The sequence below is a fragment of the Lissotriton helveticus genome, chromosome 9 (assembly GCF_964261635.1).
Source record: "Lissotriton helveticus chromosome 9, aLisHel1.1, whole genome shotgun sequence".
Taxonomy (NCBI): domain Eukaryota; kingdom Metazoa; phylum Chordata; class Amphibia; order Caudata; family Salamandridae; genus Lissotriton; species Lissotriton helveticus.
Genome location: NC_136070.1, coordinates 551571199 through 551585694, shown reverse-complemented (window position 1 = coordinate 551585694; position 14496 = coordinate 551571199).

The window sequence follows — 14496 nt, the reverse complement described above, 5'->3', positions numbered from 1 at the left end:
TCTCTTCCTCTTCTTCAATTACCTCCAACTTCCCAGATTTCGGATTTTTGTTCCTTACTTCAGAGTTTGTTCTCTGCCTTTCGATACTCTCCTGGTCTGAAACTTCTTTTTGTTCTGCTTCTTTGTCTTCAATGGAGACAACCGAATCCTCAGTTATCTTTCCTTTTAACAGATTCTCTTCACCTTCAGAATCTATTTCAATTATTTCCAAGTCTTTTCTTGTCAAATTTCCATTCACTGGCACAGTTTCCAGATGTCGACTTTCTTGTCGATCTTCAGAATCTGGAATTATTTCACCTCTTGTTTCGCCTTCTGCTTCAGAATCAGAATCATCTGTGGTATCACTTTCAACGTCAGAACTCTCAGGAGTTGGTACTGGAATAGTATGACTAGGATGAATCCAACGTTTCAATCCTCTGCACTTTACAGCATTAGTAGTGATCAAAATTATCTGCCTAGGTTTCTGCCACCTAGGAGCTAGACAATTCCTTCTCCGATGTACTTTCGTTCTGACCCAATCGCCAGGTCTCAGATCATGTGTCAAAACCTTTTCATCTGACTGAGCTTCAGTTCTCACCTGATTAGACACAGAAGTTACCATATCAGATAACCTTTTACAGTAATCCAAAATTGCACTGTCATTTATGCTCAACAGTTTACCTACAGGTACAAAAGCTTGCCTCATAACTCTTCCCATTAAAATTTCATGAGGACTCAAACCTGTCTTTTTATCTGGTGTACTTCTTAATGACATCAAAACAAGTGGAAGAGCATCAGTCCATTTTATACCTGTTTCAAGACACATTTTTCCAATTCTGTTTTTAATTGTTCCATTTATTTGTTCAACCACTCCTGATGCCTCTGGTCTGTATGCACAGTGTATTTTCTGCTCAATACTCAAAGCTTCGCAAATTAACTTCATCAGTTTGTTATCAAAATGGCTTCCTCCATCACTCTCAATAGTGACTGGAAAACCGTACCTTGGGATGATTTCTCTGAGCATTAGTTTTGCCACTGTAATTGAATCACAATGTCGTGTAGGGAAAGCCTCTACCCATCTTGAAAATAAGCACACAATTACAAGCACATATTTCAAACAATTGTGTAAGGGCATTTCAATGAAATCCATTTGTAACCTGGTAAAGGGACCACCTTCTCGACCAATTATTCCTGTCCCCACCACTGATTTTCTGTTTGGATTCATTTGTTGGCATGACAAACACCTTTGACAAAAAGATTCAGCAATAGTTCTAAACTTTGTATTGAACCATGTTTCTCTGAAAAGTCTAACCATAGAATCTCTTCCTAGATGTGCTGGACCATGATATAATCTGGCCATGTCAGCAATCAAGCAATTTGGTAAGACTACTCTGCCATCTTTGTAAACCCACACTCCATCTTCTTCACGTGGTCTACAATCTGATCTTAACCACAAGTCTTTTTCTTCATCTTCTGCTTCATTTTGTAAATCTCTAATCTCATGCCATGTTTCTACAACAGTTGTTAGCATTAATGAATTTGAATCAGTTTCTTTACTCCTCTCCCGATTGTATGAATAATTTTTCCTTGCGCAGTATTTAGCTGTTTCATCTGCGAAGGCATTTCCTTTGGAAATATAATCAGTTCCTCTAGTGTGCGCTGCACACTTAACAATGGCGATTTCTTTTGGCAATTGTATTGCTTCAATTAATCTCCTAATGAAAACTGCATTTTTAATTGGTGATCCTGCTGATGTCATGTATCCTCTCTGTGACCAGAGTTGTCCATAATCATGCACAACTCCGTACCCATACTGACTATCAGTAATGATGGTAACTCTTATATCCTTTGATATTTCACATGCACGAATTAAAGCAATCAGCTCAGCCACTTGTGCTGAACGAACTCCTTCAAGACATGATGCTTCTTCAACATCTACGACTGTACAAACTGAATATGAAGCTTTTAAGACACCTCCTTCGGATCTTAAGCATGAGCCATCTACAAAGTAGACAAAATCCGATTCAGACAAAGGTCTGTCTTTGATGTCTTTTCTTGGTTTAGTGCAGAATTCCATGACATCTAAACATTCATGTTCTGTTTCAATGTCATCAACAATTTCAGAATCAGGCAATAATGTAGAAGGATTCAGATTTAAACATCTTGAAATCGAAACATTATCTGCTCCTAGTATGATTTTCTCATACTTTGTCAATCTGCTACTTGTTAAATGTTGAGTCTTACCTCTTGTCAGTAATATTTCAACTGAATGAGGCACAAAAACTTTCACTGGAAATCCCATAATGATCCCCTCACTTTGTTCGAGGCTGATACTTGTAGCTGCAACTGCTTTCAAACAACCTGGTAATGCTTTTGCAATTGGATCAAGAACTGCAGAGAAGTATGCAATAGGTTTCTTTAAATTTCCATGTTTCTGAATTAACACAGATAATGCACATCCTTCTCTCTCACTGCAATACAGTTCAAAATCTTTCTCATAATTTGGCATACCTAAAGCAGGAGCTTGACATAAGCTCTTTTTCAGGTTCTCAAAAGAGTCCATCTCAGCATCATTGAGAATAATTGGATCTTTTACATCTGACTTTGTCAGTCTTTGTAGTGGTTTTGCAATTACTGAAAATCCACTTATCCATTGTCGACAGTAACCAACCATTCCCAAGAACATTCTGACCTGTCTTTGTGTTCTAGGTGGTAACATTGCTTGAATCATTTTTATTCTTTCTATTGTTACTTGTCTTTTTCCCTTTGCAATTCTGTGACCAAGATATTTTACTTCTTGTTTGCAAAACTGTAGTTTTGCTGGGGACACTTTATGTCCTTCTTCTGCAAGGCGATTTAACAGAATTATTGTGTCTGTTACACAATTTTCTCTTGTCTTTGCAGCTATTAACAAATCATCAATATACTGCACTAGCGTAGACCTACCAGGTAAGTCTAGATCTTCTAATGATCTTTTTAACAGTTCGTTAAAAATTGAAGGACTTTCTGTATAGCCCTGAGGGATTCTTGACCATCCGAGGGTCTTACCTTGGAATCTGAAAGCAAATATTTCATAACTGTCTGGATGTAAGGGAACAGTAAAGAATGCATTGCAAAGGTCAATGACTGTATACCATTCAGCATCATGTGGAATCTGAAATAGAATTACTGCTGGATTTGGAACCACAGGACAACATGGAACGACAATTTGATTAACCTTTCTCAAATCTTGTACGATTCTAAATGTTCCGTTAGACTTTTTAACTCCCATAATTGGTGAATTACAAGAGCTACTCTCCATTTCTTTTAATACACCTTGCTTGATTAATTTTTCAATTATAGGTGTAATACCTTCAATTGTTTCTGTTTTCATTTTATATTGTGGAGTGTTTGGAAATTCTATTCCCTGTTTCAATGTAATTTTTACTGGATCTACATTTTTCATTAGACCCATCTCATTTCCAGTAAAATCCCATATTTCAGATTTCACTGTTTCCTTGAGTTCTTCAGGTAAATCTTTTTCTTCAAATGCAGGAAACAATTTTGTTTCTTCTGCTTCCATCATCATCATTGTCATTCTGTATAAACCATCTTCCTCCATTGTTTGTAACTCAACTCCATCAGGAGAACAATATATTCTACAATTCATTTTACAAAGGATGTCTCTGCCCAATAGATTTACTGGACTACTATTACAAACCACAAATCTGTGTTTGTCTCTGTAATTTCCAATTTCAACTGGTACTGGATCAGTTAAGTCAGTTTTAATTTGCTGATTACTTACTCCGACAACTTGGATGGTATCCCCAGAGAGAGGTAGGTTTTCAATTTCCACTGATCTAACAGTAGAACGGGTAGCACCAGTGTCCACTAGAAAAGTGATGTCTACATCGTTAACTTTCCCGTTTACAAAAGGACCAGACTGGTCAACCTCAAGAGTGGCTCCAACAACACACTCTTCCTCCTCTCTCGGGCACCGTCAGCAATAATCATCAGAATCGCTGTCTTGACTTTCTGTTAATAAAAATTGTTGTGAAGCATTTTGCATTTGAACCCTTTGCTGCTTTTGCTGTTTTTGTGGTTTTATTACCTGTTCACTTCCCTGAAATCCCACGTTTGGATTATATTTTTGGACTCCCCCACAATTCGGAAAAGGTGGTTGTGGCAATTGGTCTTGACGATTATTCACCTGTTGTTGTTGCTGTTGCTGTAACTGTCGCTGAATATTAAATTCGTTTAACCCCTGTTGCATCTGTAGCTGTCGCTGCAGGTCAACACCATTCTGCATCTGTGGATTCAATAAGGGATTCTTTAAGTTTTTAGGAGGATGAGGACACTCGTCTCTCCAATGTCCAATTTCGCCACAATTAAAACAAGGTAATCTTTGTTTCAACTCCTCAATCTTTGGGCTAAATTTCTTTGGGAAATTATTACTTTTAAACTTTCCTTGTATCTGGTTTGTATTTCCAGTTTGAACAAAATTAGTGTTCTTATTACCCATGCTGGCAATCTGTTGCTCAGCCACCTTTACCTGAGCCCACATGGCTTTCTCCTTCAGTTTCTTCTGTTTTACTTCTATTTCATCACTACAATACTTTGCTTTCCTTAGAATATCATCTACAGATAGTGATTGCCATCCGACAATACTATTTCTGATCATTTCTCCAATTTCAGGTTTTAGTCCATAAACAAATCTATAGACAAAATGGCTCATGTCTTTTTCATCTAATTTTTCATAACCACTGTATTGTTTAAAAATTAACAGTAGTCTTTCATAAAAAGAATGAACTGATTCTTTTGTTTCCTGTTCTGTTCTTTCTATTTTAACCCAATCGACTTCTTTGGGTGGAATTTTGTTTTTCATCCAAACAATTACTTTTTCATAAAAATCCATTACAAGTGGATTTGGAGCACCTGTTTCTTTAATTCGCTCAGGTTCTGTTTTTGGCCAACTAATCGATATTTTGCATTCTGTCCAAAGATCAGATGGAACGACAATATCAAAAAATCCATCTAAATCAATCCACAGAACTTTTGACACTTTGATAAATCTATCGACTTGTCTGTACCACTCACCTGGTTTTTCCCTCAATTTCGGAAAGTCATTTGTAAATAACAGAATGTCCTGTCTCGACCAAGGGACATGAACATATCCTCCACCTGCAATTTCTCTCATTGGAAATTGTTTTGACAATTTTTCCAATCTTTCATCTTCCTTCTTTTTCGTCCATTTTACTCTCCATTTATTCAGTTCTCCTAGCTTTTTGATATAGACAATCAAATCTTTAATATGAACTATTCTTCCCATTGAGTTCAAACTCTCGATGTCACTTTCTGAAAAATCTAATCTGTAATGTTTCGCAAAATTCTTTTGTTTACTCACATCGATTTCAAGTTCTGCTGCTAGATCCTCTAGTTGATCATATTTGTTTTTCGTTTTCCACTGAATGCTTTTGCAAATGAACAGTAGTTCATCATCTCGATAATAATTTAAACTATCTGGACCAATTGTTCCAATTATTAATTCTTCGATATTCGCTTTTAATTTGGCCACATCAAGTTTTGGTGTGGTTACCCTGACTTCAGGACTCCCTATATCTGATATAGCACCCATTGGTGTTTTTGGAGATAAATCCTCATTAAAGGTTAAATCAGGCATTCTCGATTTAGAAGAGTTTATTTCAGATAAGTCTGAATAAAATTTTTCAGCAGCCTTTTGAATTTCTGTATTTAAAGGAATAGTTAATCCAGTTTTGTTTGTTTCCTTTTGGTCAAATACGGGTTGAACAGGACCAATTGTTACTGGAACTGTCACAGCTTCCATGCCTTTTGTCATTCTTTTTATTAATTCTTCTTTAGATCTTAAATATTCATTATAATCAATATCTTCAACATTTCTTGCCTCTCTTGTATAATCTTTTGGAGGTTCTCTTGCTCTTGGAGCCATTGTAAAATGTCTACCTTCATTTCGAGCATTCTCGAATTCTGGTCTTCTAGGAGTTTCAATGATTTCACAATTATTTGGATAAAGTTTGGGAGCTTCATTAATTGGAGGTGCACTCGGTGAAGTTTCAGTAGAAACTACCGGAGTAGACCATGATCTAGGAGGTCTCAAAGGCTGATTCTTTCTAGCAGTTGTATATATTTCTTCCATAACTGCATCCTCAGATTCACTTTCCATAGATTTCCCTGTAGGAGTACCCATTACCATTTCATGAATTAAATACAATCCTTCACTCATGTTTCCCTGTCTCCACATTCGCAATCTATCTTCATGAGTTTCTCTTCTCCAAGGTGGATTTTTAGAAGGTCTTTTAATTCCACTAGCTTCTCTTTGTAATTGATACATCTCGTCTTCCCACTCAACTAAAGCTTCAAATTGAGTTGGTCTCGGTTTCGGAACAAGAGCATTCATTTTCTCTCGTAAATTTCTTAAGATTTTACATTAAATGAACCATCATCAGGCCAAGTTAAAACACCGTCGTTCTTAGTATATCGTTTCCAACTATCGAACCATAAGACAGTATGATATCCATATTCACCTTCCATATACGCTGCAGGTGTTTTATACTTATGAAGTAGTTTACCACCTCGCGTTTCGATTTTCTTGTCAGGTGAAAATAAATTCTTAAATTTCTGAAATAATGTTGGCTTTTTCTCAACATGTTTAAAATGATAACTCATTTTTAAGAGTTAAATCTAATTCACAAAATCGTTCGTAAAATATTTCCGGGATGTTCCGAAAAACAACCAATCCGTGCGCGAAACACACCAACAAGCCAATGACAGTTGAGCTACGTCACTTTTCTGCTCAACCAATAAATTTGGAGTTTTTCCGAAAGACCAATCAGCTCACAGGCCGTCAGAGACTCAAGAGCCAATCAGAATATAGCTTGTGACGTAGGTCACCCAATCCCAGCGCGGCTCTGTGACGTACACACCAGCTGCGGTTTCTCGTTTCTCACTACTGGCGCTTACCCCTCCTTCACAAAATCTTTTCACAGCGCCATTTTAAGAACACTTTTCAGTGTAAATTAATTCTTAACAATGACTATAAAGACAACATCTGTTCGTTTCACTATTTAGGATAGTTTACATACATTCAAGTATCCACACTTCGGAATAGACGGCGCTATTCACACTAAGGATAATATCCAATTGTCAGTAGAGTAACCCTTACCCCACCCTTCTAACACGTATAATTATGAACTCGCTTTGCTCTGAACCCACCGCGAAGTGAAAGTTCTAAGAGTTCCACTTGAACATAAAATACAATTCAAACTCACACTTTCACACTGAAATTTCCCTAATTTCAAACACACATGAAATCCGTACAGGACTCTCACCTGTTTATAGAAATCATGCACCGTTAGCAAAGTAACGACGTTATCCGTACAGGGCTCTCACCTGTTTATAGATATGAAACATGTACCCGTACAGGACTCTAACCTGTTTATAGATAATCATGCACCGACGCTAATTTACCCTTCACTCAAGCTCGGATATAACTAATACTCTCATCACAGTGAGTTTTATGGAAGGCGCTTTGTCCCTATTCTCATGCTGCTTTAATTTCTTAGAAAACCCTCACTTTACAAGATTCAGACCTAGCCCTAAAACTGTGCTGCTCGGCGACAACACTATGGTACACGGCGATACCTCTTGTGATACTCGGCGATATCACTACAAACAGAACAGATGGCTTGCGTGACTAATTTCTCGCCACACAATCTATACCGGTATAGCTTACAGATAGCACGAAAAACGAACTCAACATGTGTTAAAACATCGATCCTATTTCCATACCATAATATTTTAGTAACCCTTAGCAACCACCATATTACCTTGGTTACTCTTAGCAACCATCCTCTGCTACCAGAGAATTGATCCAGCGGCCTATAGAAAATATATCATAAATAACGCTACCCAACTTCATAACCTATAAACAAAATTCTATACTAAATATGGACCCATTTATAAACCTGACATATTTTGGGCCTACTGAATCAGGTGGTCAGATTAAATCTATATACACATTATCTACAAACTATATACATTTTATACATCTGCGAAAGGAATATTGTCATTAGAATAAAACTTAACCATTTAGATGACCACCATTGGCGACGTGATCTAGCTAATAGTAACCTACACTTCTGAATAACCAAGACCAGCTTGTTTGTCAAAAGTAAGATTTTATTTACTAAATTATGGTATATAAGTTGATAGTTTTATAAATGAATTTTATTTGCAATAAAGCAAACATAGTTGTAAAGAATCATGAGAAAAAGCAGTTTAAGCAATTAAATCAAAGTTTAAGAAAATTATTAAAAGTTTAGCATTTCTAAAACCTATGTCCCTATCTGAGCTAAAATAATAGAAATTAAAGAAAAGTTCTTTGAGGATTCTTACGTGCTCCACGCAAAGTCCGTCAGCACTTCGCCCTCATCGGAAAGTCAGAAAGCAGCAGCCAGCCCATCCCTAGGGGCATGACTTTTTATACCTTTCTACGCTAACTAAACTACGCAAAGGAAAGTTTTCAGAAATCTTCGACGTCCCATTGGCTGAGAGTGACAAGTGACATGTCACCCACTTTTCAAAACTTCCATTAAGTCATATTCTTTAGAGACCATTGTCCCTTCCGAGTGCAACCAGGAGCTTCCTGAGTTTGCAACAAATGTTCAAATTTGTTCTCACTACGTCCAAGCAACTTCCGCGGATGCCAAGTTAAGGCTGACAAAATGTTCACTTTCGACCTTGGCCATGTCCGACAGAATGATGACAGCACGTTAGTTTTTGCTTTGTGAACGCAGCTTTTGACGAATAATTTATTTCAGAATGGGCGTCTCGTGACTTTTGCAGAATTACAAGTCAGCTCTTTTCTGCGACTCAAGTGACTAGGCCCAAAAGCAGGCAACTTAAGCTTTCTAGTATAAAACAAACACAAGAAAAGTATTAATGTAAGAAATAATGTAGATTCTGTATCCACCCCAAGTTTTACTAATTAATTAACCCACCCGATTAATCAAAATGTTATCTAGCCATTGCAAACAAATAAAGCAGCGTTTATATCTACCAGTCTCCGTTATTCCATGAGACTCATATGCACCTAGAATAGTAGAAATGACATCACACAGACAAGGAAAAGCAAAACAAGCACATGCTTCTTTTAAGTTTGCAGCATTTAGTAATGACAAAAACGAAAACAATAAATTATTTTATTATTTTGCACGAACAAAAAAGATGCAACAATTATGCACGTTTATGAGCACACATGTTAGTCCCCCCATGTGTAAAGTTTAATCTAAGTTGTATTAGCACGACATATCACAAATCATTAATATTATTATTCATGTTATGGAAATGTGACTTCACGAGATTAAACAAAATTTTGTTTTCTATCTCGCTCCATCAGTTCCAACCCAGGGCACTTCTCTTAATATTCATAGGTTTTTCAGAGGACAGCAATATGCAACGCATAGTTGGCCTAGATCGGGTTACTTGGTTTTTGACCTGGAGAAAGCCTTTGACTCTCTGCAATGGCCTTAGCTGGCGGCAGTCTTGGGCAAATTTGAATTGGGAGAGCATTTTTTAAATATGGTTCGCCTATTGTACCAGAGCCCCACTGTTTGAGTCCACACCGGTGCTTTGATCTTGGACCCAATCAGGGTGAGGCGTGGGATCGTCAGGGCTGTCCCTTGTGCCTGTTGCTGTTTTCTCTTGCAATGGAACCCCTAGCGTTGCTGCTCCGGGGAGATAAGGAAAATAATGGGGCATACAGTTAGGGAATGGGCTACATGCTGTTTCCTTGTGCACGGACGGCTTATTATTATATCTTCGGGATGTCACCGCGATCCTGACGTCCATTGCAGATATACTCAGTCAGAACCTTTGAGGAAAAATGTGGACTCCATGTTAAATCGGCCAAATTGGGGATTTATCCCTTCAGCACTTCTACAACAGAGGAAGCTGTGGTCCTAAATGGCTCACTTCTCACATGGTACCCCACCACCTTTAGATATCTAGGGATTTTTATATATTGGATGACTGACGATCTATCAGAGGGTAATTTGATGAGAGCAATCTCGGCACTCCGAGCTCAAATGTGATTCTGGAAGACACTTCCTCTAAACGTCATGAGCTGCATTGCTCTGTTGAAAATGATTGTGTTACCTACGCTGCTGTATTATTTTTCAAACCTCCCACTCTATATTCCTCTCAAGCTCTTTCGAGAGTTAGAACCGTTATTCCGGGACTTCATATGGAATAACTTGAGGCCACGAGTGGCTCTGTGGAAAGTGTACGTTCCCACTGATCAGGGTGGGCTGGCTGTCCCGAATATGGAACTGTATTATTTAGCTGCACAACTCCAATGGGCAACGATATGGCTTGATAGTCGGTGCCTGGAGGACACAGCGAGTGTGCATCAGCCCTGGAGCCACTCTCAAATCTGTCACCTGTTTCACCCCGTCACAAAACTTCCAAGGCCACAGCAAATACATCTAGGTCTGGCGCTTCAATGTTATAAGAGGAGCTTATATCTTACCTGTGCGACCCTTCTATATGCCCCGATACTGCCGCTGCTAGGTACACCATGAGGTAGACTGTATTCATCAGACACAGCCCTGGTGACCTGGCACGCCGCTGGACTGGTTATGCTGGGCGACTTCTATAGAGATGTTGCACTACTGCCGTTCGCGACACTATTTGAAGACGCTGAGTTGCCGGCCGGCCATTTCCTCTTACACACCTCCCTTCTGAAGGCCCTATTGGCCGCCTAGGTGGACTTAACAGTGAACCCCCGACACACCTGCTTCAATACCTGCATGTGATGAGGCGGGCTCCCATGTGGTGCATTGGTTACTGGAAGCGCTCCTCACGCACACTCTCAAGCTGATGCTAAGGCTCCGAGTTAATTGGGAAACAGATAGAGGCTGACCATGGACTGATAAGGAATGGGACGCTGTGCTGGCAGGCTCAAGACACGTACTGAGGTACTCCAGATTCAAACGTATACAGATGTTTATCATACAAAGGGTGTATCTCTCACCTGATAAGATAAATAGATATTTCCATATTGCCACCTCTACATGCCCGCGCTGCCAGCAGCTAGATGCGGACCTGCTTCACATGCTATGGACCTGCGCATCCCTGCAACATTATTGGCAGGAGGTAGTCACAATACTAGCCTCATGCACGGACACACTCTTACCGCTGTCAAGGGAGATTTGCCTTCTAGGACTCCATGCCAGATCAAAAAACAATTAGGTCGCCTCGAGATCTGGGTCTAATCACTGCGAAAAGACTAATAACAAAAAAATGGAAACATGCAGATTCACCGGGGAACATCCTTTACAATGCGGGCATTACCACGCGCTGCAATTACTACGCTGCTTTTACAACGCAAGTCGTTTCAACGACTTGCGCTGGAGGGCGCTGTTGGCAAAGGAATAGTTTCATTTTCTATTCCAATACCTTCCCTACTGTCAACATGGGCTGGAGTTGGAATAGAAAATTAAACTATTCCACTATCCAGCCCTTACAGATATGAAACAGCAACCCGATTTATATTTCTTGGATGGCAGTTTGTAGTATTGTAAGTGTTAGTTTTGGTTACATGTTTAAAAAACAGGTCTTATTGGTATTCACAAGTGACCTCCTATCACACATTGCCAATATATGTTATTCTATTCATAATGTTGTTCAAATCCGAACGGCAAACTATTTTTAGGATCGCATATATATCAGGTATTGCGCTGCCGGCCCGGAAAGGATATGTCCTGATTATATGTATGACCTTGTTTAAGATTCATAGGGCATGATTTAGCAGCACATGCGAGCAATGTCACACTGGGACCTCTCAGCAGGTATCCCACACAAAGTATGCACCTATCAGCAGAAATATTGTGTGAGTATCACTTTCATACTGGTGTCACATATTCTATTGCTAGTCGTATGTGTTTTATATTTCTGTGGTGGACATCTGGAAATGCTGTATAATAATGTGATGCCAGTGATGATAAAATCAGAAAATACCAATAAAGAGATTTAAACAAAAAAATGAGTAATCGACTGATCTGATATCCTCACTTTTGTTTTTGGACTGGCATCACACCTTATCATATGACAGAGGATCAGGTGAGTCTGTGCTGTGCGTTAAACCCAATAAAAACGTGCCTGGTGTCTTACACACAGTAATCCCAGGTGCACAAACACCAGGAAACTCCCAGCCTAGTGGGGTGTAGAGGTACCCAGCCCCAGCGGTTATATTCCTAATGAGGCCTCTGGTGCCTGCCAGTTCCAAAGTCACTTAATTCTACCATTTCCACTTTACCTCTTTAGTGTGTAAGAGCGTTTTGTTCGCAATGAGTCAATTTGAAAACACTTTCTACGAACCAGGAGTGGTGTTAATCCTCAAAGATTTGTTTTGCTCCTCGACCTGTCTAACGATCAGATTCCATATTTAATTACAATTCAGAAATTAATGTAAAGCAAAGTAGGTTTTACCATAAAGAGTGATACGTAATAAAGGGAAACTATTAAGCTTTATGAAAACGTTTAAATAATTACAGAAAGCAAATTAAAGGGATGGAATCAGACAGCTAGTCAATAGCATGAGGCTCGGAATAACAGAAAGGCAATGCATAATTAGAACCCAGTAAAAGTCAGCTTTAGGAAATGAGTATTCCTGAAATGATTGTTAAGGTACCAGCAGTGTTAGTAGATAATGGGTCCACCAATGTAGACAACTTTCCAACTTTTACTTAAATTAGTGCTTCCCTCACAGAAAAACACTAAATATTCCTTCGATCACCTGATCTGGACTATGCTTTTCCCTCACTAAATTAATTCATGTTTTAGACGTGGGGGAAAACTAAACCTAAGTAACAACTACCTACCCCTGTGAGTGGGAGTTTAAAATAGGCTGTCATCCACACACATAATTAATCCCTTTAACTATGGCCTCTCATCCTGTCAAATCCTATTGTTTGCTACATAAGTTTCTTTACTCTCGCTCCAACCCACTATGGCTGACGTTTAGTTCTGTTTCCTTTCAGGTACCATAAACACTTGGTCCCAAAATGCGTTTTGTCCATGTTAATTTCCACAGGACAATTTAGACACGGCTACAGCCCGAACTGCTGAATGGAATTACACCAAATTTGGCAAAAATTTAGCTTTTGGTTCAGAAAGCGCTCTTTTTGTTAAATGGTGTAAATCCGTTTAGAAATTGCTGAGAAATTCAAACTTTTTTCAGATATCCATATAGCTCAAGTCTTCGATCTGATTGACTGCCAACAGTTCCAACCAGGAAGTGTTGGCAGCCATCTTGTGACTCGGTTGAAACGAGTCACAAGAAAAAAGGTAAAAAAGCGCTAAAAACAAGAAAAGAGAGCAGGGTAGAAACATCCTGGCCCCCTAGGCCTGCTCAGGGGGTCCCACAGAAACCCCCAAGTTGCAAAAAAGCATTTAATGAAAATGTTTAGACAGGAGTCGCTTTGGGTGCACAAATCCAGCCACATTTTTTTTTAAAGTGTGGTCTCCTGGGCTTTGTTTTCTTTAAACCCCCGATGGGACAGGTCACGGGGGCAATTGCAAATAATGATACAGCCCCGGGGGCCGCCCCTCCTTAGGCTTTTCTTTTAAAAAAATACATGCGTGGGGGGGCTTCTGCCCCCATGCAGCCCCCGGGAATGCCACCTCCAATGGGCTATAGGCATTAAATGCAGGGGGCCACACGGCCTCCCCAGCCCTGGGAAATGCCACCTCCCTGGTCTTTATTTTTTTTAAATAGCTGGGGGCCTCCTACCCCCCACACAACTTTGGGGACTGACACCTCACCGGGGCTTCAATAATAAAAAGCAGGGGACCCGCTCACCCTGCAGTCCCTGGGACCACCATCACTCCGGGGCTATCTTTAAAAATAAAGAGTGGGGGGGGTTCGAGCCCCCTCACACAGCCCCGGGGACCACCACCGCCCTGGGGCCCAATTACAAAATGGTGGATAAAGGGAGTGTGGCATCGAACCACCTCTCAGCAATCCAGCTGTGTGGGGCTAACTGGAGGTAACAGTTAGTTGATCCCCAGAGACCCTAAAGAGGCAAGGGGAATTCATCCCCAACCAAGAGCGTGCCAGGAGGTGCGTTTGCAGAGTGGTAAAAAAAGATGGGGGCCTTGGGGGCCAGAAGCCCTCCTGGTAGCTGCTATAAGTACTATGCAGCGTAATTCCTGAACCTCCTTGGAGGCCCAGCCCCCTTTCTCCACCACTCTGCAAACACGACTTCTAGTTAAAAAACCTTAGAAAATCACTGAAAAAACACAGGTTTCAAGGACATTATAGTTAGAAAATAGCATGTATATATTTCAGAAATTTGCTGAAAAAAAACACATGCTACAGGGACGTAATAGTTAGAAATTAGCATTTAAAAAACCTTAAATATTCACGGATTAAAACAAAGGTTAGAGGGACATTATAGTTAGTCTGACATTTCCCTCGTACAAAACCAGAGCAATTCA